The sequence below is a fragment of the Ochotona curzoniae genome, unplaced genomic scaffold (assembly GCF_017591425.1).
Source record: "Ochotona curzoniae isolate NIBS_2020 unplaced genomic scaffold, NIBS_Ocur_1.0 scaffold_2587, whole genome shotgun sequence".
Classification (NCBI taxonomy): domain Eukaryota; kingdom Metazoa; phylum Chordata; class Mammalia; order Lagomorpha; family Ochotonidae; genus Ochotona; species Ochotona curzoniae.
In genome coordinates, this window is record NW_024467096.1 from 18921282 (window position 1) to 18943327 (window position 22046).

Sequence of the window (22046 nt, forward strand, 5' to 3'; positions counted from 1 at the left end):
TGGCGTATGTTTCATTCTTGTTTATTCTGCAGACAGTGAAATTAAATACCACTTCACTGTTGCTAACTTGATCATCAGCCTCCTTTAGGCAGGTAACGTAAGTCTCAGGGTGACTCGTCAAGATATGAACACTTGGTTAGATGATTTACAATGACCAAATAGGCCAAGAGAACAAGCCAACCTCTCCCTCCCTTTCCTCAGTGCAGACAGCCCCAATGTTATATTTTTCAGGAGACAGTTTATGTCTCTTTGTCTTGCAATCAGTCCTCATTCTAGTTTATAATTGAAAAAGAACATTTTCTTGTATAGAATGAGATCTTTGTTTCTGAAGACACTGCATAGCCTGTTGTTCAGTTTGCAAACAAAACATAATTCCTTGCACTTTTAATAACTCAGATGTTTTGTAACGATGTCGTGGTTTGAGATTTGAGAGTGAGCAAACAAGACCACACGAAGCTTAAAGAAGCACAGAACAATTTCATAAAAACAGTTTTAGCAATAAAGACCCACAAGATAGAAAAACATAAAATACATACATACTTGACTCAGAATCCCAGCTTTTTTCTTTTTTTTTTTTCCAGGAGGCGACAGCAGCTTTAAACATTGCCTTCCTCTTGCGTAGGACTATACATGCACAGTACACAACTTCAGTTCCTGTTCTGAAAGCACTGTGAGCCATTGTTTTACGATGGTCTCTTGAGGCTAAGGAAAAATGCCATTGGTAGTCTGAAAGAATAGGTTTTAATATAGGCATTTAATTTTCTTTCCATATACTCCCTGATTAAAACAAGGCTTGCCCCATTTTTTCCTCTTTTTTTTTTTTAAACTGTCTCTACCCACATCAACAAAACAATGTACTGATTCTAGCTATGACTTTGGTTCAGACTGCCCTAAGTTTATAAGCAACTTGGATTCATTTTTGCACTGAATGCAGGCATTGAGTTAAGTTACGTTGGGAACTTTTAACTTTTTAATTAAAAAGGAAAATGTAAATATTTTGTGCTCCAAATAGTGTTGCAGTTTGTTGAGTATGGCTGTTCTTAAAATTAGTTTATTAAGAAACTTTTAAGAAAATTATTGTTCTTGAGCAATGATTGAAATAAAATAACCATTGAAATTATCAAAGATAAATACAGATAACTGCAAGTTAATCAGGAGGGATATTTGGAGCATTTAATGCTATCATCTTTATCCATGATACCATTGTTAGTGTTTTTGAGCTATTGGATTATTTTGTTATTATTTCTCTAAATCTTTTCAAATTTCCTAATTTTCACTAACTATTTTAGAAATCCAAAATGTGAGAAACATCTGATATCTAGCTTTCGAGATTACCATAACTTGAAGAGGCTAACAGTTACTGGAGAGCAGTAATTTGGATTCAAACCCAAGTTTAAACATAAGACTGTGTACCTTTTTATATCACTTTGATTCATATTGGACCTTGGGCAACCTATATGATTTCAACAGGGCTGAATTCAGAATAATTTGATCAGATTTAGCACTAACACAAACACAACTGGAAAATAAAATGTTAAAAAATGTTCACACAAATTTCAAGTCTGGGCTTGAGTCCAACTGTTAACACAATTAGAATGAATGTCTGGGTTGTGTTGGGATTCAACAGTCAGAACTACTCCATTCATTTTTACTGAGAGGAGCTTTCCTAAATATTAGCTACAGTGTGAGGTGTATTTATATGAAGTTTATCCCCAGTTATTTCAAGGTAGATATTATTGGTACCCACTTAAAAGATGAGAACAACCCCATCTAATGAGAGACTTTTCAGGGCAACCATGCTAGCAAGTGGGAGAGCCAAATTACAATGTTAAGGTCTGTAGGTGCCAAAGTGCTGTTTCTCCCATTTAACACACCTTGGATCCTTATGGAACTTAGACTTTAGCTATCACAGAAATAGCTATAATATAAGGTGTAACAATAAGACAAAGCAAACCCACATAGGGACATAAACAGAGTTGTGAGGATTCAAGTCCTAGAGAGACATACCTAGGGGTGTGTATGTGTGTGTGTGTGTGTGTGTAATTAGAGCGATTGGAGAGCAAGAGAAATACTTCGCATCAGAGTCTTGATAGGAGAAAAAACACTGAACTGAAAGGTGGGAGTCCATTGATGCGATGAAGATACGGGTTAGACATGGTGAATCAGGCAAGGGTAAATAGGAAAGGTGATGTGCTTTTTAAATTTAAGAGTAAGAGAGCAATCAAGCCAGAGATATAGCTGATAGATGGTAGGCTTCAGGCTGAAGGAGGGAGGTTTGTATATGATTCATGAGAAAATGAGGATCACTGGAAAGATTTGAGTGGAGAAAAATTAATCAGGCATAGTGTACAGCGAAATCAGGACCATTTACATAAGTCATTTTCCTATGAATCAGGTGGGATTTTGGTGAATAAGATATGTATTATTATCCTTACTATAAAAATATAAAAAATGAAAGCTCAGAAGGGCTGAATGCCTTGCTTCATGTCAGTCGGTAAACTAAGAGCCAGGACTATAATCTAGTGTGTCTAACTCTAGAACCCTGTACCAGACCCAACAACTTGTAAACTCCTACCACCCTGTCTTACACACATCCCAGTTCATCTCAGAGCTTATGAGCAATGAAGCCAATAACCAGAACCTGCAAAACATTACACTGGACCTCTTATTCTTCCTTATCTATGTAATAAATCTTATCTTATTCTTCCTTATCTATGTAATAAATCACCAGAAAACTCATTCAGCTGCCACAAAGTACATGCAATGTACAAAATACATTAAGTAGCTCCTTGCATGAAAGACAAGACTTAGCTAAGAAAAGCTACCTTCTGGGTTTTGTTCTCGTAGGAGGTAAACAAGAATTTAAAAACTGAAATTAAGCCCTATGCTCTAATCAGCAGGAAGTAATGACATAAGATGCGATGAACCTGCTCCTTTTCACAGCTCTTAGATTAAGGGTCAGAAATCTCTGAAGGGGGAATGAAATGGGATAGGTAGGTATCCAATGTAGCAGCATAAGCTGGAAATCACATTGCCCCTGCTCTTTGTAAATCCCATTTGCCTGCATATCAATCAAATAACTCAGGACATACTTCCCTCATCAGGGACCTGGAGTGATATCATGAAACCGCTGCTCTGCTGATATGCCCAAGGTGATATGAAGGCTGGCAGAGCAGAGAGGCAGTCTCTGTCTTCCTGCAGATACAGAATGGAAAATAGAAACATTTCTCTTTCCCACCTTTCCCCTTCTAACCCACTCCACCTCTGAACATGCCCTGTGTGTACATGTGATCCCTTCACCTTTTAAATAAACTTAAAAAAAAAACAGAAAGTGTGACTAGTGCTCTAAATTTAACCTCTCTGAATTTTAATTTTCTCATCTGCAAAATATTTGGATTTTAAGAATCAAATAAGATGTTATCCATGAAAAGGCCTTACACAAGCAGCACGGACACCTAAACATGAAGAGCTAATATCAAGAGAGATGGCTATAAAATATCTTATTTCAAAATGGAAAAATAGTGACAGTTATTCTGCTTAGCATTTGAGAGACCCAATCTTGTATCAGAGTGCTCGGGTCTGGGCTCCAGCTTGGCTCCTTTTCAGACTTTCTGCTACTGTGCATCCTGGAATGCAGTAGTAATGGCTCAGCCAGTCAGGACCCTGCCTCCTGCGTGCAAGACCCGGAGTGAGTTCCAGGCTCCTCACTCTGGCCTGGCTCAACCCTGGCTATTGTGGGTTTTTGGGGGAATGAACCGATAGATAAAGATTTCTATCTTCTCTTTCTCTCATTTTCTACCTTTCAAATAAATAAAGTTCTATATAGAGAAAAGAAATAATATCAAGGACAATGTATAATTTTAGATGAAGGAAAATCCAAATCACAGAAGGAAGGGCTAAAGGACCAATGGGGAAACATTCTAAAGAATAAAGGATTCCAGGCAAGCTAAGATTTGATTCACGCAAGTGTTCCCTGAAAATGCAGAGACTGCATTCTACATCCAAGTAGAAAGAGAAACAAGGGCCTGTGTGGTCTTGGCCCAAAATAGCACACCCAAGGTTGGCAAAGTCATAAGAAATAGTATGCAGTAATTTACAAAAAATGAAAAACAGTTCACTTAATGAAAAGTTACTATACATTTTTAAATCCTGAAGTGGAGCAACCTACATAATGAATTAATAATGAAACATTTGTTAGCAATTAATCATAATTACCCCAGAAAATAAAGGTACATTAACATATTTCAAGTAAAGTATTCTTCAACAGACTCAGGCAGTGAGGAGGTTAGACACAACAAGTTAAAGAGGTTAGGCCTTCTCATCCCTAAATCTCCTGACATACACTTATTGAGGGCTTACCATTTGCCTGGTGTTGTGCTAAAGTTCTGGGGCTACAAAATGCATGAGCACAGTTACTGTCCTCAATTAACTAGTCATTCAGCAGAGGAAAATAGGCCCCAAGATTATCAGGCAGGGCAGTAGGAGAAGCACAAATAAGAGAGCATGGACATTCGCAGGCACTGGTGTTAACTGATGCTGATAGGCATGTTAAGACAGACTTCCTGGATTAACAGGATTACACATGCTTTGACCTTTTTCCTTTGGTCTCCAAAGGATCATCTTCTGAGAGTATTCTTCTTACTCTATAATGCTTCGTCACTAGTATGACATAAAATAGTTGATTAAAGTTTAATATACTTGGGTCTATGGAAAAGCTAAAAAGTTAGGCAGTGGTACCCCATGACATTCATTTGACATCATTTAATGATGGCAATCCATGTCCATATAATATTTTAAAAGTGAAAAATAGTAAAAACAGACCTCAAATAATTGATTTTAATTAAAATATCCAGTCCAATTATTAAAACATTAGCATCAACTGGCTCTTTGTTGGTTTGTTAGTGCCATGCTGACCTACATACTGATCCATCATGTTGCCCTTCTCTGAAAGCCCTGTGAAATTAACAAAATATTTCTGACATAGGGAAGGGCAATTAGCAGTATGAAGGGACTTCGAAAAGTTTGTGGAAAAGTGAAATTAAAAGATACATTTATTCTAGTGCAAAGAAATCTTGACCTCATGGACAGGTTTTTCACAGAAAGATTTCCCACAAACTTCGTGTAGAGTCTGAAAATGTATTGTGTCGATACACTGTATGGAACAATTAAAGTTTTTTGTATTGGTCCTCATGAAAAATCTAGAAAAAATTTCCCTTCTATATGCTGTAAAGCTTTGATATACTCAATAAAAATCAAGTAGAACATATTTTAAAGGGTTATGCTCCATGAGGAATCTCAATCTGCTAATCAAGGATCTCATTTCAAGAATTAAAAGCTTACTAGGTCCGACAAGGAAAGAATAATGAAAATCAGAAAAGATATCAAATTTCTTTTAGTTCCATAATTGCTCTCAGACTAAGCAATACTCCTCAGGAAGATTTTAGAAGCATTCAGCAATAGTAGACATATTAAAAGCTATGTAAACGGGGGGGGGGGAGGGAATACCTTTAAAATCTTCTTAATGGAACCAACGGAATGGAGTGTTTGCCAACAGCTGCTTTAAAAAAGGAATTTCACAATCTGATATATCAACCGAGTTTTTTGGAAAGGCATCAATAAGTGTGTAAGCTCTGGACTTGCTGAAGTTCTTAACAACAGGTGCCCGTAATTGGCCTTCTGCATTTCTGTCTTGTTAACAAGTATATAAATAAGAGAAGGCTCCAGTAATTGGCTCAGAGTTACTAATGAATTAATTAACTTCAGTCTATTTTACCTAACCTTTAATAATAAGAGTCTCTCTCTCTCTCTCTTTTTTTTTTTTTTTGGTCTAGCAATAGGTCTGACAGACTGAAGAAACAGACATGCAGCAAAGCTCTTGAAAATTAATGAGAAACGAGGAAAGAATCAATGTACATTCTGCTTGCAGAGAACTGACACAAAAAAGACACAATAAACCATGAACAAACACAGTCAGTTTAAAAAATAGGTTAGAAAAAGTGGGCAAATTCAATTATAGAAGTAATTAGAAGATATAGGGCAAGGCTGCCTTTTGGGACTGTGCCAGAAAACATGAATTAATATGAGTGAATAGGGAGAGCCCATGTAGTAATTAAGAAGCAATCACCTATGGCAATGAGTACCTGAAAGCTGGCTGCAAACTATTAATTCAGTGATCAAAAATATTTTTAGATGATTAATATGGCAAATTTATTTTAAAAGACTAATTTCTGGAAAGATATCAAGACAATAGCACACTATTTGTTCCCCTGGCATTTATATAGCTAATTAAATTTTATAATTTGCAACAACAGTCATTATTATCTGAAAACAGTAAAAGCAATATTTTACCTCCCTTTTTTAAAAACAGCTGTTCTAAAAATCAATAAGTTAAATCCGACTCCTGCTGTCCTCCTGTAAGTGCCTGAGCCTTGATTATTACATTCTTTCCATGCGTATTTTTCTTAGATGCCCGTGTTTCAGTAATATGAAGTATCTGAATTAATGTGCATATTCTCAAAGGTGTTGTATGTTTCCAGACTTGGGCAGGGATTCCACATACTGTTTAATTTCAACGCCAGCAAATAAAAGCATTTTAATGTACTATTTGTGCATCAAAGACTTTCTTACTTGGTCAACAGAGGTCTGTCCCTTCAGTACACACCATTCCTCCCCTCCGAATACAAAGGCATAGACACGCTATAGTAAAGAGTGCTTTACAACACAGTGAAGGCTAATGGCTTCTGAAATAGGTGATTATCAGAGCCCCGTAGAGCAAGATGAGGGTCTGGCTGGTAATAAATAACCTCGCAATATGAATTATTCTATTTCCACAGCTTTAAGAAAACGTACGTTACATTGTGGATCAAAAAGTCTGGAAAATGCTGTCTTTTGGAAATAATAGGGAGCTACTAAAACTAATCAGTGAGCCAGCGGGGAGTTATTGAGCACCTACTAAGGACCTAAGGCACTAAAGTAAATCTTGAAATGCTAAACTTGCAACAAATAATTTTGTGTGCATGTGTGTGTGTGTGTGTGTGTGTGTGTGTGTGATTTCTCTTTAGAAACTAACAGACAGTAACCCTTGCATAGTATGGTTCTTCAGATGGTGGACTATCAATTGATAATGTTGCTCATGGGTCATTACTATTTTTGAGGGGAAGCTACATACTAACGACCCCCCAAACAGGGGGTCATCTGGAGTCACTGTGACAGATGGCTCCAAGGTAAAAGATGGATTAGTACTTAAGAGAATTCCAAGTGAAAGATTTTAACATGATATCGAATTAAGCTGATTTTAGATCTGTCCATTTCTTTCATCAGTCATTTTTTTTCCCCTGCCAAACAAACAGTATGTTTTTAAAAAGAACTCAGAGGAGAAATTCTTCAATGAGTTTGCTTCATGCTGTCAATCATCCACACTTGGGGATAGTGACAACAAATACACAGCGCGGTGCTACCAGGGGAGCAGTGGAATGAAGGGCTCAACTGGGACCCAGTGAAGTGAGGACAGCTTAGGGGTGTGGAGCTGGAACAGCAGAACAGGACCCACTCACCGTGAAATGTTAATGTGTCAATAGAGGAGAGAAGCATGAGCGAATCTCAAAGGGACTAAAGATGACTCAGCTGATGGGAGAAGGAATGTGGGATCTTTGCCAAAGGTGCTTAAGGGCACACACCAGGGGAAAAATGGTTGCCCTAATTTGATTTTATTTTGGATTTATTTTTATTTGTTTGACAGGTAGAGAGGCAGACCAAGTCACACAGAGAAAGCTCTCTCACCTATTGGTTCACTCCTTGTGTGATTGAAATGATGAAATGCAGGTGTCTGCAACAGTCCAGTCTTACACATGTGAAGTGGGGAGCCAGCTGCCCAAGCCATTGCTGCTGCCTCCCAGGATGCACACTGGCATGGGATGCAGGTATCCCAAGAGGCTGCTGCATCAGACTCCTGCCACTACGGCCTGACTTTGTAAAGACAAAGGGTCACTTCCAGAAAATCAGCGTCTATCCTCTTTTTCCTCTTTCCTTCTTCCCTTTCTTCCATCCAGCAAAGATTTTTTTCTGAATTCACACAGTTGTCATGCCCTGAGTTAGGAGTGGAGAAGGAAGCAAGAGTGATTAAGAGATAAAGAGAAAAAAGGTATAGTTCCTTTTTCAAAGTTTCCATTCCAGAAGAAGAACTGAGACAGGTAACTAACTAGAATACTCTGAAAAGTTGGGGACATCTATGCAAATGAGAGGAAAGCAAGGTTTGTGCATAGGATGGGGGCAGTTAATTGGATCTACTGTGGACTGAAATTGATTTTCAGATAGAAGTGATGTCTACACCTGCTCGGAGGATGAATGCAGAGATGGGAGGAAGTGAATCTCAGATGGAGGGCACTTCCTCTCCACATCAACATGCACTTTGCCTTTTTTCAAATCAGTTGTTTCAGGGAAAAACAGAAAACAAGACAACTTGACTTGCATATGTGACAGTGGTGGTTGTGTAAGAATGGGAAGGGCCATGAGGAAAAAACGGGGTGACAGTGGGACTTGTCTGCAATGTATGATACTTTTTCTTCATATCTCAACCTTTTTCGCTTTTAGACAGGTATTCAAAAAATTATACCCTTCTATTTGTATCTATTTTGAATGTTTGGTCAGAATATACACTATTCCAATAGTCTTTGTTTCATGTCTGATGATTTCATAAATTTTATCAATGATAAATTTTTTATTCTGATGTGTATCTTTACAGATTGTGTCATATTTATGTATATATTCGCAATACTTTTAATTTTATTTTTTTTAAAGATTTATTTTTACTATTTTTTTTTTATTGGAAAGGCGGATATACAGAGAGGAGAGACAGAGAGGAAGATCTTCCGTCCGATGATTCACTCCCCAAGTGAGCGCAACGGGCCGATACTATGCCGATCCAAAGCCAGGAGCCTCTTCCGGGTCTCCCACGTGGGTGCAGGTTCCCAAAGCTTTGGGCTGTCCTCGACTGCTTTCCCGGGCCACAGGCAGGGAGCTGGAAGGGAAGTGGGGCTGCCGGGATTAGAACCGGCGCCCATATGGGATCCCGGGCGTGCAAGGCGAGGACTTTAACCACTTGCGCCACCGCGCCGGGCCCAATTTTATTTTTTAAAGTTATTTATTTATTTGAAAGAGCAGTGCATGGAGAGAAGAGAAAAGAAAAGTAGGAAAGTGGGAGAGAGAGGAGAGAGCACTTCCATCCAGTGGTTCGTTCCCTCAATTGGCTGTGGTGCCCAGGTCTGCGGCCAGGCTGAAGCCAGGAGCCAGAATTCTATCCTCATCTCCCACATGGATGGCACAAATCCTTCATCCATTTTCTGCTGCCTTCCCAGGTGCATTAGAAGGAAGCTAAATCAGAAGCAAAGCAGCTGGGATTTGAGGCAGCACTTAATACTAGATGCCAATGCTGCAGGCAGCAGCTTGACATATTGCACCCCAACACTGGTCCAATTATTCTTTTGTTAACACATTCTTTCCTTTTCTTATAATTAAATATTTATGTAATAACTAGTTGACAAATTATCTCAAGGGTACAGTTTATTTCTTTCTGTTTCTAGTTCAGAGATGATATTTTAAATATAAAATATGCAAAGTGCTTTAAATGCACTGACTCAAAGATCAGGTTTACATAATCTTGTTCTTGTGGATGTACTGGTCAGTAAGACTGTGTATACTGGTTTCTGGTTCTTAAGAGGTTTTCACGGGAAGACTATGGAACAGAAGTCTATTAAGGCAATTGTAATAGGCTTATCCATAAATGGAGAAGAACTTCACACTGTCAGAGGTCAAGAGTTTCCTATGCACAAATCTAGCCTTGTTTGCTAGTTAGACTAAATCTAAGCTGCCATGTCTTTCCAGAGACTAAGAAAGAAAGTAACCAGCATACATGAATATTAGAATGTTCAATGGACTCTAAATACTGGACTAGAAACTAGGAATACAGAACATATTAAAACAAGAGCCTTGCCTTTAAGGAACATCCTTCCTTAAGAAGCAGATGAGCTAAGATAAGCAAATCAATTATTATCATAGGGCTGTGATAAGATAATAATGTGAAGCAAGCTATGAGAGCACAAAAAAGATATAACTAAGTTAGATTGGGATGGTGGAATAGGAGGATAAGATGCCAGAATCATGTTTTCAGCAGCAAGAATTTAATTAGTTGAAGAAAGCGGCCAAGGTTAGATGGTGCATGAGACTGTGTGATGGGCTAGCCAAAGTCTGTATTTTTGATGTTTTGCAAGGTGCTGGCTCAGTTGGAAAGAAGTGGGTATTAGATGCTTTAAGAAACTTGCACAGGCTAGTTTCTCTTAGGTGCTTTCTGTTGCTTGACTTAATTTTCTTTTTCCCAACCCCTTTTCTTTCCCACAAGATTTCTAGACACAGCTCAATAAAAAATGCGGCATGAACATCAGCTGGCCTACAGACTGCTGATGGCACATCCTGGCCGGGTAGTCACGCCATCTGGGCATTCTGCTAACAACCTTGGTGACAGCACAGGCAGCAGTAATAGAAAAAGTCATAACACATTTGTGTGTGTTTCATAAAGTTGTTGACATCTATGGCAATTATTCTTTTCTTCTTTGTGAATGGACAGTACTGACTCGGTAGCTGTTACCAAAATCTCAAAAAATGTTTCCTCCATGAACATCATCAAAAAGCAGAAACAGGCCAAGTTTTACAAAATTGATCTGAGGAATAGCTCAAGTGCATCACATACTAATATCCATTTCTTTCATAAATTCTCTGCCTGATCAGATCCCATTCATCCCATCAGGTTAGTTTTTTTTTTTCTATGAGAAGCATTACTGCATTATCTATATTAGATCATATCTCACAGTTACATGTCTAGAAAGGCCATACACTTTTCCTTTACAGCACTTAGTGTGACTAAAGTAACATACTGAATTACAGAACTGATTTCTTCATGTCAGTTCCCTTAAGAAGAATATAAATTACTCAAGGGCAGAAACTAAGATGCGTGCTGCTATATTCACAATGCCTAGTAGCATTCCTGGTTCACAACAGGTACTCAAGAAGTATTTTGGAATGATTCCCTAACTTTTAAATTCTAATTTAAATGAAACTAAAATGCAACACATTGCAATGGACCAGAATTATTAAGTAAAATCAGACCAGCTGCTCTTTAAGCTAACACAAAGCCCGAGAAGTCTTCAAAACTGACAGCAACATCCAGAAGAATTCAAACAATGACACTACGATTTTCCCTCTTGATGCTTTTACCTAATATGCCAGTTTGGATGAAAACAAAGCCAACGTTTTCCATTCATTTGTGTTAGGGCATCGTTGTTACTGCAATTTGTTTTCTCCAGGCCAGAGCTTCTCTTCCTTCATTATTTAATTCCAACTGTATTGGTCACCATGCCAAGCACTTGGGATACAAACGTGAAAAGGCAAAGACCCAATCTCAGGGGAACAGCTAACTGCCATGTGAATAGCAAGACAGGAGAGCCTTCACCTGTCTCCAGGGAACCACATAGGGGTAACAAACCCACAAAGACATCACTGTTCAGCCAGCATAGCACACAGCTTCCTAGACGTAACAGCCTTTTTTATTTTTTTAATGCAACTATTATCCTCCATGTTCACTGTTACAAAATGAAGTATGTGAGAGTAGTTTTGACCCAGAAGGTGAAGGCATGAGGAATATTCAGTCTGAGAGGACGAGGAACAAACAACCTGGTAAGTTGGGAAAGGGGTAAAGATAAAAGAGCTTGAAGAACAGTTCCCCCTTACAAGAGACACAAAGCAATGTTTGGCAAACAAACACAAGACAAAAAATTGCTATCTTCTGACTCAGAATTGGGCCTACTGTAGCCTGCTTCCTTAAGTAATCAGAAATTTCTAGTTGAGAAAAAGTTTGCAACATGTGAGACTCATACCTGGAGCTATTTGGAATTGATGTCAAATTCCAATTGCATTATCATGTGCTGGATTTTGGAGGATAACATCCAAAAATATTTCTTATCATCACTGATTGAATTTTCAGATGTGTCCTAGGAAGAGTTACACTCTGTTTTTAAAGCTTCTGGGGAAGTTTGAGCTTGGATGCATACGTGGGTTCTCTAGGCTGTTGCAAATTTCCCTTTTCTTTTTCTTTCTTTCTTTTTCTTTTTTTTTAATGAAAGAAGCTCTTGTACACTCAACTTGGTCATGAGAACTAGTAGTGGTGTTTCAAAAGAGGACAACCGCCATACTGCTGTCTGAATACTTTGCCATGTCTGTGAGTATAATGCATTGCTTACACATAACCAGCAAAGAGCACAATTAGCATACTAATTTGATTCTCCGTCTAAACAATGGAAGATTCTTTTGACATAGACAGCTGTCCATGAATAGCCAGGGTGACCCTTGGTCAGTTTTCCATCTGTCTTAAAGTAGAAAGTGCAGGTTTAGGCACACATCAGTTGTATGACCTAGGACAGCTTTCGTATGTTACTGTTTCATCAGTGAAGTGGGGATACATTTAATACTTGCCTCACGGGGTTCTAGCCAGGATGAAGTTAGCACCTTGTTCACAGCTCACACTCTGCAATGCTTTCACACTTTTGTCTGAATCTGTCTATTCTTGGGCAATTTATAGTAAGCCCAGGATTCTTTACTTCTATCTGCTTGTAAGGAGGAAGGCTAAGTTTTACTGAGTCACTTTTGAGTTTTCCTGAGCTTTCAGTTTTATAGCATTCTTCAGCTAACCAGAAGTCACAACTTTCTTTTTGCTTTTAGTTCTGGAGGTTATAAGCTCTCCAAAGACAGATGTGCAGTAAAGATGTCTGAGAATGTCCCTGGCTCATCTAATAGTTATTGTAAACTCTCAGACTATCAGGCTGATGAGTCCAAATAGTCCCAATTATAACTGTGTAAGTAAGATTTCATAATCTAATCCTATAGTGACCCTCCCATCCTGACCTTGCCCCTTCTTCAGACCAATCATTGGCTGCATTTTGGAATCATCTGAGAACATTAAAAATTGTATGGGATCCTATCCTCACAAAACATTTTAGCAAAATATTTACTAATATAAAGAGAATGGATTTCTTGTATTTCATAGTTACAGTTCTAATAAGATAATCATACTTCTGATTTTTAACTTGTCTGAGATATAGTCTAAGTATAAATTTTTTTTAAAGCTCCCCAGGGAATCACTGCATTTTAAATAGTAAAAATTTCAAAAAATATACTTTTTCAATGTAAAATCCAAGATCACACACATCAATAACACAGTGAGTGAAAAGACTCAAGAAATCTAGTCCTGGCATATAACACTGATTTCCTGATGTTAAAAATATTTTGGTATCTGATGACTACGGAAATCCTAGTTTAAGGTAGACACACTCTGCCCTACCAGCTTTGTAAGTGTGACACCCTCAGGCTGTACTGGTGTGAAAGAAGAGAGTCTCCAAGCAGAACTACTATATTTGCTGAAATATTCCTAAGAGTCAGTGGTAGGTTGGAAGGACCTTGTAGGTCTTAGGTTAGCTCCAGAGACTCAAATATATATATATATATATTTATGTGTACATAAATATATATACTCTTATATATAGTCATATGTATATATATCACTTATATATATAGTCATTTCACTGCTATGCCAGTTTGGTTGCTAATTTCATTAAATAGAAATTTTCCCAGTTTCATGGGATTGGTATGCCGTGATGATCTGTGATTGAGATATATGGCAAGAAATGTGAAATAATGAACCTCAGTGGTGTGTTCAGACAACAACATATTTAAGGATTAATCACTGTGACTTCCTGGTTCTCCTTGCAATAATATTGCTTCCCCTCTTTCATACTGCAGTGCACATCCTTCAGTGGGGGAAAATGGCAGGGTTACAATTACTGTGGGATCTGCCATTTGACATGAGTGTACCTAGGGAACAAAGCTTGGAGATTTGCTAAAACCAACCTCCCTAGTCAAAGAAGTGTTTTTTAGCAGGCCTCAAGTTTGCAGCAGTGCATACTAATGGGGGAGAGTCACACAAAGGGGTCTCTCTCTGTGTTCTTGTTTTCAGTCTCTTTTAGGGGGACAGAAAGGACCTTGTTTTCTGACATTGGGGAAGGCAACTTGTTTACAACTCATACCTAAAGTTATTGTTGAGCTGCAAACAGAAAAAAAGATTTTTGATCATCCTAGTCATTCATTTCTCATCCTTAAAAATTATTTGCTAAACTTTTCAAGCTTAAATACAAACTTTTTAGAAAAAAAACCAAAGACTCCAACTGCTATATTTGTGTGAGGAGGTCCTTCTGCTACGAGGGATACTTGTTTGACCAGTAATTTTTATGTCTTTGGCTATAGAGGAATAAGTCGGTATCTCACTTGATTTTTCATTTACTAACTGAATTTGCTAGCTACATGCAAAGAGAAGTTACAGAGGTGCTGATTTCCACTTCTTCAAAGTTCCTGAACAGGAGGGAAAATGAAGTTGGAGAAGGGTGTAGAGCCACCTAAATGTAGGAAGCTCTCAGCAGTGTGTGGTTGGGGGCAGGTAACTGTCATGTGGTGATGAGGAAGTTCAGAAGCAAACATACCATTTTGCTTTTTAAAGAGCACTGAACTATTTTGATTAGTATTTATGACTGTATTCCTATTAAGAACTTTTTATTGTAAAAGAAGAGGGACTTACAAAGAATTTAGTACACTAAAATTGATATAACCTGGATACTGTTCTTTATCCTGCTACTAATTTTTCTGGTTTGAGTCAAATTGCTTAATGAGTCTACATTTTAGAACGTCGATTTTCATTTCAACGTTTCAATTTATTAGTCAGTAATGTAGGTGGAGTCTTAGAAGGTTAATGAGTTAAGATCTTATTTTGTCATTTTATAATCCAGGGGATACAATTGGCAAATGCACTTAAAAGGCCTCTTTTTGTGGGTGAGATTTCTCATTGTCATGGTCACTGAAGCAGAAGGCTACAGCTGGCCCTCATGTCAAAGTGTGGTAGCTTTCCTGCTATTATCTTCCACTAATAACTTAAGTAACAGCAAGTTTCAGAAAATTCATAAATGAGAGTCTAAGAATGAATCAGGAGCAAATTGGGAATGCTTGGGGATATTTCCCCTGGCCCATCCGGATAGCCCATCTGACTTTCCAGAATTCATTCCACTGGGTCACTCCTAAGATAGAATTCTGTGAGGCCCAGTTTGACTCGGATGGCATTTGCTGCACTACTGAAGTTGAAACATGATATTTTCCTTTTCTCCTGTCTCATGCTCCTCATTTTGTGAAGCTATTTATGTGACATTGACCCTGGCCTGCAGTATATGAAGTGTCAGTTTTTAAGTCTGCAGATGTTTCTCGGCTCTGTGGTTTTAGATCCATGACTCTTTACTGAGCTCTTATGTCCCTGGAGACAGCTTTGCATTTTAATAAAGTTTCCAAGCTTCCAGAGCCCTCTCCCCTGAAGCAGCTTCAACTCCCCAGGGCTGCTAAGGAGTTGAGCAGAGAGTAGAAGCTTTTGTGGACAGTGATGCCAATGGCAGATAACTCCAGCTGTCATTACAAGATCATCCAGATAAGGGAGAACAATCAAGTAGGGGCTTATGGTCCACTTGAGTTTTTCTGATTGTAAAACCAGCCATTTTTCAATTTAAATAATTTAAGGATTCCAGCGTCTCTATACTCTAAGGCTCATTTAGCCTCTTATTAGCTAACTGTTTCTCCAGTTCAAGAGGTGGAAGGGGAGAGTGCAGATTTTTGTTCTTGGTAATTTGCAGCAGTGGGTAGTGATGTGCAAATAAAAAATAAGCCAAACAATTTTGATGACAAGAGAGAATACAAATCTATACAAATAATCAAAATTGATTTAAAAAGATAATTAAAAGCAATAGAAGAGATAAGTACTGCATAGCCTACCGTATATCAATAGGCACACGACACACAGCAGAATGGGTTAGAATACTGATTCCTAGCTCAACTAAAAGAAGGAAACACACTATCACAGCTCTTAGTTTTTAACTTGAAAACCCTGGGTTCTTTTCTAAGTCTTTTTCCTCATAATATTCTGACCATAATCTTTAATGGGAACATTAAAAGAAATCCTGGGAGGAACAAGAGGGAAAGACTAAAATGAAATTGCAAGGTTTCAGAAGATTCAAGGCCGGTTTCCAGAACTTACCTGTGGCATATGTATGACAGCAGACACAGCCTAGAAGCCACAGTTGGCACAAGGTCTTCTTTCTCTCTGAGTTCTAACTGCTGCACCCCCCATCCCCATCTTTCAAGTTTTGCAGTTCTCCCTGCTTCTGAAATATCTGTAACCAAACACTAGACACCCGTGCTATTTATTTTCAAGTAGTATGTACAGAAATTAGTACACACATCATTCACACACCTAAGTAAGAGAGGAACTTTGGAGAAGTCTCCAACAAGAAGATAATGTTTCCTTAACCTTTTAAGAGCTTCTTTTGGCAGGAACATGCTTTATATCTTGCGTAGATTTTCTAGGGTTAGGAAAGACATTAAGAACCATGCAGTAGCTATGCCCATGGGAATATCTTTCTTTTTGCTTAAGAGACACATTCTACTCACAGGGAGGCAGATTCCCCAGCAAGAAGGTCAGAGCCCCAGAGTGAAGACTGGACAGGCAGTCAGAGAAGGCTATGACAGAGGCAGGACTCACTGCGACTGACATGAATCTGACCAAGAGATGCTCTTTATACTATAGACAAGACATTGCTGATATGCAGATTTTTGACCAAACAAGGCCTCTGTCAACATTTGAGCCTTCTTCCTTGGAAAGCAACGAACCAACTAATAGCTATAACATCATAGTAGGAGAGACCAGTAAATGCTGTTTCCTTTTCCCTTTTCCTTTCTCTGTTTCCTTTCTCTGCCTTCCTTCTCCTTCTCTGTTTTTTTTTTCCTTCCAATTTTTCTCTTTTATTAAACAGTAGAAGTCTCTGGTTGGATGACTGGAGAACTGGCATAGACCTGACTTATGTGGCACAAGGTGATCTCAGGCAAATATTATGAGCTATCTCCTGGGAGGGTAGGCGGCTCCTCCACACCCCCTTTCCTCTTCCCTTAGGTTGAAATGACGCAAACATAACAAACACAGCCATAGAAACTGTAGACGTCAGAAAGAGATAATATTGATTGTGTCTCCTCTAGTTCTCACCCCTCCCCTTTGCCCCGACTCTGTGTCTCAGAGCACTTATAGTAACTTCTCTCCTACTCTGTGAACTCTGAATGATCAGGGCTTCTGACTGATCTGTTCAGAGCTTATTAGTGTGCTTAAATATGTGCTGGGTTATTAAATTAGTGGGATTTACTACACCCAAGATGAAAATCAAGAACTGACCAGCACAGAGCCATTATTATATTCATAGCATAAATAGCACAAATGATATTTTACATTCCTCAATTTTATGTAAGTGTTCAAATAGAGGAGAACGTCCTAAAATGTGTTCAAGAACAGGTTAATCCTGGACCATAAACATAGATCTGTTTTGCAAGAAGTGCAGAAACTTATGGAAAATAATCTATAATAATTTAAATTTTACAGAGTAGAGGTCAAAGAAATCTTCAGGATTTCTCAGTTTTTCAAGCACGGGTTTTCATTGTGAATTTCCTAGATAAGGATATAAGAATGCCATATTTGCTTTTTTTTTTTTTTTTTTTTTTTACCATGTTATTCTTCTTCCTGACACAGCTTGTGGAAACAGTGTTCCATAAAACATGGCTTGGGGAAAGCTCACTTTTAAATTCTACTTTATTTCCTTTAATTTTCTTTCTTTCGGATTTAAGTCCTTAATATATAATGATTCTACTGTCTAAAATATTCCCAAGTGAACATTATTGAACTAGTCTCTTAAAAATAATGAAATTAGTAAATTTTATGTTTGTGAGGATTTTGACCACAACTACAATGTTATAAAAATACCTTCAAAATATGACTTTGTGATTAAGCAAGATGATTCAATGTTTTGCCTGGTAACTGCAACAGTTCACACAGAATTGTCAGTACTGTTGAGTAAAGGGCTTGATTTTAGTCTGCAATACAGTCTCCACTTACATCCTCTCTCCTCAGTATTTTGAAGCTAGGGGCCTGATGCTCCCAGTGTATACTTTTAGCAATTTGGTTGAGGACCGTGACTGTGTAAATCATGTCTGTGGTAGACTCCTAGAACAAGCCTGGGCTGGTGACAAGTGATTCAGTTACAAAATTGACACTGTCACTGACTCGGCGTGTGACCTTGGATAAATCCTGCTTTTGTTATCAATCAGATGTCCTCATCCAGTCTCTTTTTGGTGTCTTTCCCTCTAGCGTGGGATTTTCCTAGGTAAATTCAGGGATCGTTAAAGTACGTAGCAGAAAATAGTCGAGAGACTCTGGTCTCAAAGGAGGCAGGAGGTCCTCTGGTCTTTCACTCCCCACTGCCCTCAGTGTCCCCTAAGGACAGGAGAGCTCAGAGGAGCCAGCGTGAAAAATCAGGAGACTTCATCATCTTCAGGGCTTCCAAGTTTTACTCTTGCTTCTAAGAGTAAGACTGAAATGGAAAAGAACACTTGTGTGTCTCTCTCAAAGCTGGTGAAACCCCGTGATTCTGTGTGGATTCACACAGCATCCAGCTATTAAAGAACACAGAAACACCATCACACTGCATGTGACAAGCACCTCTTGAATTTCAGCATACATTTTAGAGTAAAATATGAGATAAGAAAAAGCACCAGAATCTACTGTTTCCTTCGGTATAGTACATTCCTTAGAATGTACTGTTTCCCTTAGATGTCTGCTTACATCTTAACAGAAAAACTTGATGGCGAGTTTAAAACTGAATGTAAATATTATCCCTGAAAAGTTGCCTTATAGTTTCCTAAGACCTTTCTCATTTTTAATAGGCAAGATTTTGCTAAAGACAAAAGTGTTAATTACATAAATCTGCATATTCTTTTCAAAATGTCACACTATATTATGGCTAATAAACAATAGGGAAGTGAATACAAAACTATTTCAACAGAAACACTGCTTCTTTGCAATTATGACATGTTTACTGGGAAAGAGCATTACTCATGACAGGGTTACAAAAGCAATATTAACCTTCTTGAAATTTAATAGCCAAGTCAGACGTGTAAAAATCAGCACCAGACATGGCAATGTAACTACTTTTGTTAAGATTGCGTATAAACTAAAACAGATATTTAAAGTTACACTAACATGTGGGTAAATAAAGAGTCTTTTGGAGGATTCACAGCACACGTGCATGATCACCGAGCTCAGGAGGTAGACTGTTCTACAGACAGCAGTCTTGGAAATAAAAACCTGGTGCTTTCTGTTGCTTCTTGAGCCCAGACGCTGCTGCTTTTGCAGCTTCATATAGGGAGTCAGGACTAACTTTTCCCTTAAATAATCCATATTTCTATCTTTTGCGGGCGGTGTAGGTAGGCATTTCTTATGGTGACAAGTTAACAAATGCTTTCACTGTATTCGATAACATGCTGAATTTGTCTTTTAATTGAAGAGGGTGTTTACTTATGCAAAAAATTATCCAAAAATAGCATTGATCAGAGGCCAGTAACTTCCACTTTGTGGTTACAAGCGAATGATGAAATCATCACTGTAAAATTGCACTTGCCATTCAATGCAAGTTTGAGTTGCAAAATAGCTTCTTGTTAAATTTATTTTATTACTATTATTTCATTGCAGGACCTATTACTGGTGTGACAGTGTAGTGTTGATATTTAAAAAGGACTGCTGGTTTTAAATGTCTCATTGTTTCAATTACTCTAAAAAAAATCTCTTGTGGAGTTTTTCTTATTTTAGAGAATGCTAGCATGAGACATATTTAAGAAAATAAAGGTCAAAAGTCAGAAAGGATAATGGTTGATGGTTTTGATAATGCTAATTATATATTACTGAGAATAAAGGTAGAAAGGGAAATATGAATACCAAAGAAAGATAAACATCCCAATGCTGGATTTAAAAAAATAGTGGAAAAACCCTTAAAATGTCTTTGTACTTCACTGTCATAATTCAAAGACATAATAAAGCCTGAATTAAAAATGTCACTTTCTGTGAGTGTTGATAACTTGGTTCTTTGTTGGCAAGTCAAAATGTGTCTGTTTGATAGGCAAAAATGACAGACTAAAAGTGGGAGAAGTTGGATCTAAAAAAAGAAATGCACACACACACACACGCACACACACGACTTAAAAAAAGACCCATAATGTACTTGGAGGAGAAGACCTGTAGGGTAGGAGGCAATATCTTTAGGAAGTCACCAAGCAGCACTAAAAGGCAATGTCCATGGCCAATCAAAACGATTTCTGTGACTGCTGGGGCTCTTGCATCTCTGTCTTTACACTAGACTGGAAACCCTTTGTACTAATTACCAGACTGTACCAGATTTTCTGGTTCAGTTCAATCCTATAATTGACTGACAGTGATGGGCAAGGAAGGGGAAAAATTCAGGCTCACCAGTGCAAGCCGAGGGTCAGAAATGGCTACTCAGAAAGCTAGTCACAGCCTGGCACTAAAAGCAGGGTTAAGCAAGCATCAACAGTATGTTCTGAGTCTTAGGTTAAAAAGCAAGATAGGAAGAAAAAAAAAACCCAACAATCTATGGCTGTTCTCATCTTACACACCGATTATTATCATGCAACCATTTCACATAAAACAAATGGAAAATAGCATCAAGTGTAAATGGTAATTCTAGATATCATTGATTTTTATCCTATTGCTGAAAAGTAGATATAGGTCTATTTCCAAAAGTCCAAAAGGGTTGTCTTGCTAAAAGTAAGTGGATTTTTGTTTTATTTGTAGAAACTAGGAAAAAAAATAACATTTCTGGGGCTCAAAACACATTACATTATAAGGCACATTTAACCAAGGGTATGTTACATAATCAAAGTTAAGCAATCAAAAGCATTTGATATCAAAATTCTCACATCCTTTACTTGCTTGCAATTCACTGATTTGCATTTAATGTGTATCTCTAGCACATAATAAAACTGTTGCTCATGAATCCATAATTTTTAAAATAAAAGTGTGAATAATAATTTCCATGAACTCAGACTAAGTGCATTAAAAAAAAATAGAGAACACACAGAGCCTTGTATTAAAGGCTTAGTTGCCTGCTCACCATTTGTTATTTACTTTGAACTTTTCTCCACCCACTGTATTTCTAACCAAAAGAGCAACCCCAGTTTCAGCTACACCAAACATTAAAAAATGCAGGTGCCAGATCCAGGGTCAAATTGAGAACTCAGGCCATTCGGTAGGCAAGTGAGAATTATGTACTATCATGTTGAGGTCAATTGACTTGAAATTTAATCACAGGTTAAGCCCCTTTTCTTTCCAGACTAAAGAGTAAGCAACACCTGTGCCAGCAGCCGCTCACATCGCAGTTGACATAGCAGCCAGTTCAATTTTTAGTTACAAGTCAATTACTTACTGGGATAGAAAGAGAACATTTCATTCATTCCATGGATGGTCACATTTCCGGAGAAACCTGTCAGGCTTTCTTTCTCCAAAAGAAGAAAAGAGAGAAAAAAGTGAAAGTTAAAAATAAAGTGAAACGCTGCAAAGTTTGAGAGCTAGGCCAGCACACTAGAGCAGAGAAGTTGTGCAGATAGCTTACCTTGCAGACCCTGATGAGCACTGTCTCGGCAGTGAGGCCTATTCCAGCCGCTAAGCTCTGGGACGTTCCTCCTCAGAGGATGAGAATTAGTGGAATTACACTAGGTGATCTACACCTGAGAAGAGGGGCCAGCTGACTGAAAGGAGAGAGCAAATGAGTAAAATGTCTTCTCCCAGCTACAGTCAGCTCCTGTGCAAGAGGAGTTTCAAATGCTCTGGCTAGAGACTTTTGTGCAAAGCTCTGATTCTTTTTTTTTTTTTTTTTTGCTTTTCTTTTTTTTTTCTTCTTTCTTTTCTTTCTTTCTTTCTATTTTTTTTTTTTTTTAGTGAAGCTAGATTAGTTCATACAAAACTCAACAATACAGCACTGAAACCCATTGTTGATATTCAACATTTTTCACATAGCGGAACAGAATAG

The 22046-nt window shown here is 38.0% G+C and overlaps 1 long non-coding RNA gene across 1 annotated transcript; it reads right to left on the reverse strand.

Annotated features, from left to right (window-relative positions):
- Window positions 1-474: 474 nt before the first annotated feature.
- Window positions 475-21828, reverse strand: LOC121171377. The gene is made up of 3 exons (XR_005886116.1): window positions 21630-21828; window positions 21444-21512; window positions 475-726 (listed from the first exon to the last, which is right to left on the reverse strand). It is a non-coding gene; the product is annotated as an uncharacterized LOC121171377 (long non-coding RNA).
- Window positions 21829-22046: the final 218 nt, after the last annotated feature.